General features: G+C 32.1%; 1 long non-coding RNA gene across 1 annotated transcript; it reads left to right on the top strand.

Annotated features, from left to right (window-relative positions):
* The first annotated feature begins 1,339 nt into the window (after positions 1-1,339).
* On the top strand, positions 1,340-2,619 carry LOC140809706 (uncharacterized). The gene is made up of 2 exons (XR_012113156.1): positions 1,340-1,775; positions 1,994-2,619. It is a non-coding gene; the product is annotated as an uncharacterized lncRNA (long non-coding RNA).
* The last annotated feature ends 1,343 nt before the right edge of the window (positions 2,620-3,962 follow it).

Below are 3,962 nucleotides of genomic sequence, written 5' to 3'. Positions count from 1 at the left end.
CCAACATTCCAGTTAAGAATCATCCATAAATGTTTTATTTTGTTTGTGATGGCTTCTCTGTGTGTGCTTTGTTGTTTCTTGGTTGTCCTCGGAGCAGTTATTGAGGAAAATTACAAGGATTCGATGAGTTTTATACTAAGGAGGATAACCGCCATCTGATTCGTTGCCTCTGTCACTAAAAATTGTGATATGAACTAAAGAAATCTGAATTTCTTTTTGGAATAATAGATGAATTTAAAATACTACTTTCTACACGGGCATATGTAACATAGTGCTGTTCAGATATGCCTTTCTAGATTAAGTTATCTATCCCGTTGATTTTGTTTATAGTTTCTGAGAATTTATTCCGGTCGTTCACATTGTGAGTCGGAATGATTCTGTGTGGGAAATATGCGAAATTGTTAATAGAATGTTGAATTCATCGAGAGAAATATTGCCCGTCCATGAATCAAGTATCTCAAGTCACGTTTACACCGCTAAAGGTGTGACTAATTCGTTAGCTGCAAAGGTTTCGAATGCCAATGTCCTAAAAACTTAGTTATTACTGCACTTTTGTATTTTGTTTCTTTGTTGTTTGGTTTTATCTATTTCAATTTAATTGTTATTTTGCAGTGGACTTAGGAAATGGGGAAGCGGTGGGAAAGCTAATTTTATTAACGCACTTTTGTGTTGTGTATCTTTCTTTCCTGTTAATTTGTTGATGAAGATCTTTCACAGAAGAATTTATTTCCTCTTCATTTTTTTCTTTGGCTTCAAAAAATTCGATTCACTCTTTCAAAGAAGGTAAGTTTCCTTCCTCTTAATCTCAATAGTTGTTCTCGGTTTTCATTTACTATGTAAGGATGGTTTATACATGTTTTTTGTTCATCTATTATTTTATTTATTGACTCATTGAAACTTAAACATGTCTACACAAATATCTACAAGTTGCCTTCTAAATATTGTCATAGGTTTACATACTATTTACCGTCAAATTCATTTGATTTTATATATTTATGTTTCGCATATTTTCGGTGAATTCTCTATGTGTGTGTTTTTTTAAAAAATTTTGCCGACACTTATCCTGTGATTGGAATCTTTTGCATTTTTGTTTTCGATGTTCAATGTTAATGTAGTCGTGAATTGATTTTTTCTTGGTTTGTTATCATCTATCTAATTTTATTTTATTTTTGTACTATTGGTGTGAAAATGATGTTCAATTTTCTTTATCGCGTTCTTCTCAAGTTTCTATGAGTTTTTTAAATGGTTTTTAATGTGCTTAATTAATTTTTATTATTAAGCGGTCAAATTTTCTTTCAAAATTAGATAGCCTGAGGTTATTTAATACTTTGGCGGGGTATGACATTCATAATTAGACTACATAAAAATTTTAGTAATATTTCATGATGGTAGGCCTCGAGCCCACCAGTGCTTTTGCAGGTGTCCAGGCTTCACCTTCATTTTTTGGAATAGAGTAATTGATCTAAATTGAATTATTAGTTATATAGAATTTTTGTGTAGTTCACTATAATGCGTGATTTCATGATGAGAAAACTTTAAATTAAGTCATGAATTGTCATTTACTGAAATTTTTGTAATTTACTGCCACCGGAAAGAAAAATAAACATTTTGTTAGGCGCATGCGCTATGGTGGGGATGCTGAAAGAGGCCGACGATAAAGGAGGTAATGACATTTATGGAGGTTGATATGGTGATGTGTCTGTAGGCACATGATGTTTTTATGGCGATCGAGAATGTGATCGGAATGGAAAGGATAAAGAGGAAAAACAAAGAAGGTGAAACAATTGCAACTGCTTACAAATTGACGGTACTTAATGGCTAGATTAGTCCACTAAGAGTTATTTTTGCTAGATTGACGGTACTTAACGGCTTGCAAATGTCTTCTTCGTTCATATTAGTTGTTGTACCTAATTGTTTACATTATAATTCAGTGAATTTGTGCTTCCATTAGGCTTTGTTTGGGAGAAATTTACCTTTTGTGTTTATGTTGCAGGAAGATATTTATGGTAAGATGCCAAAGCATGTGCTTCTTCGTCTGATGGACATTGTTGGCCACTTAATGCAGCTTAGGACACTAAAGATATTCTTTTATTAAAAATTGCTAATAAGCCATCAATAGTCTTGCGTTTTTATATTGTACTGCTCCCCCCTCTCTTCATTGGTATCAATAGAAATGATATTGAAGATACGGAGATCTCATGATTTTGCTATCTTGGCTATAAAGATTGCAATGTACTGACAGTATGTGGCTATTGTCAAATTTCTTTAAGAGGAGAACTTCATTAACGGGCTAGAAGCATTTGAACTTAGAGAAAGTTACATAAAATCATAAAGCAAGCCACTTTATTGACGACTATCTTCACAAAATTTGCTGTTTAATTACTTACATTTTTATGATGACATAGATTTCTCATGAGGGACAGGTATGTGTTGGCTGAGAGAAAATCCAATGTTAAAGACAAAAAACGGAATGACACATTTCTTCTGAAATGCTTAGCTCTGAATGTGAATGTCCTGATTTTTTATATTCTACTAAGAGTTAATTGAATGTGAATGTCCTGATTTTTGTATTCAGATGCTACCAATATCTTGATTAATTGTTGATGTTTGATATGGGTCTCTCTTTGTTCTAAATGAGATGTCTGTATTTGCTTATGTTCATATCATCTTTCAATTTGTATTCTCTGAAAATTGAGCGTACAACTGGAGATTTTAGTTCTGTATTCTATGTTTCAACTTCACCACACTACCCTTCCTCTTATCCCACTTCCACCACCCTACAACATTTTCATCATTCAAACCAGTTTCTTATCTTATCTGTAATCATCAGTTTTCTCTCATGTTTTTTTTTTCAACAGAATATCTTCTTCTCAAATTGTGCCTATACGTCAGTGCTGGTAATGTTCTATGAAAAAAAGAGAATTGTAATGTTCTAAAACGTGGTTGGTCGTGACTTAGATGGTTGCATTTTAGTCGTTACTTCATGTAATGGTCTTATTGTAAATATAGATGGCAGTGTCATAGAGCTCTTCTCTGTGGTGTGTTGCAATTTGATGAATATAGTCACAAGTCATAAAAGACTCATCAGGCATAACAGTTACTGCCGAAGATTGTGAGTTGATTGAATAACTATTCTCTTTTCTTCAATTAAAAGTGGTAATCAAATTTTATATCGACTATTACTCGAATTTATATCGCACTCCAACCAGGTCGGAAACTTTCCTCTATTAATCGAATTTTGTATCAACTCTTAATTGAATTTTGTATTTTATTTCATATTTTTGAGAGTGTGAAATAATTAATCGAAATTTATATCAAATTAATTTGTTCGTTTTTATATTGCAGGTGATAATGTATTTATTACAAGTTTCAAGGTACTATGATATAATCTTTCACATATTCTCAACAAAGTCACTAAATCATTATATTATATCTTCTTAGACATTGTTTTATTATAATGTTTACTGACAAATTTAGTTTTGGTTTACAGGTTTTAAATTCAAATGTTTCAAGATCTAGCAGAGTTGCGATAACAAAAATCCAAACTTTCATTTGGCACACTTGCATATATATACTGATCTTCTGTACATATTTGAATATTTGATGCATATTCTGATATTTTTTGGACAATCTTTTGAATATTTGTTTACTTCTTTTACATTGAAGTTTAAATTTTTGCATTTCAATAATATATTCATGACACAAAATATTTTTGTGTCATGGTGTTATGATATCATGAATATTTAATATATCATGCTCATATATTCATGATACACGCAACGCGTGTGCCTCGGTTGCTAGTTGATATAATTGATTCATGTGTATCTCATGTTGGTGCAGGTAGGATGACAAAGGATTCTTTGGAGAGATGCTTGTTGGAATCAGCTTCTACACTGGATGAAGATGATTGGGATGTACAAGAGGAGTTACTTGCTCTCAATACACTACCTAAGGAAAAGAGT

Source organism: Primulina eburnea, chromosome 13 (genome assembly GCF_022965805.1).
Source record: "Primulina eburnea isolate SZY01 chromosome 13, ASM2296580v1, whole genome shotgun sequence".
NCBI classification, from domain to species: Eukaryota; Viridiplantae; Streptophyta; class Magnoliopsida; order Lamiales; family Gesneriaceae; genus Primulina; species Primulina eburnea.
The sequence above is the reverse complement of the archived record's forward strand: the minus strand, read 5'-3'. Positions and strand labels throughout refer to the sequence as shown.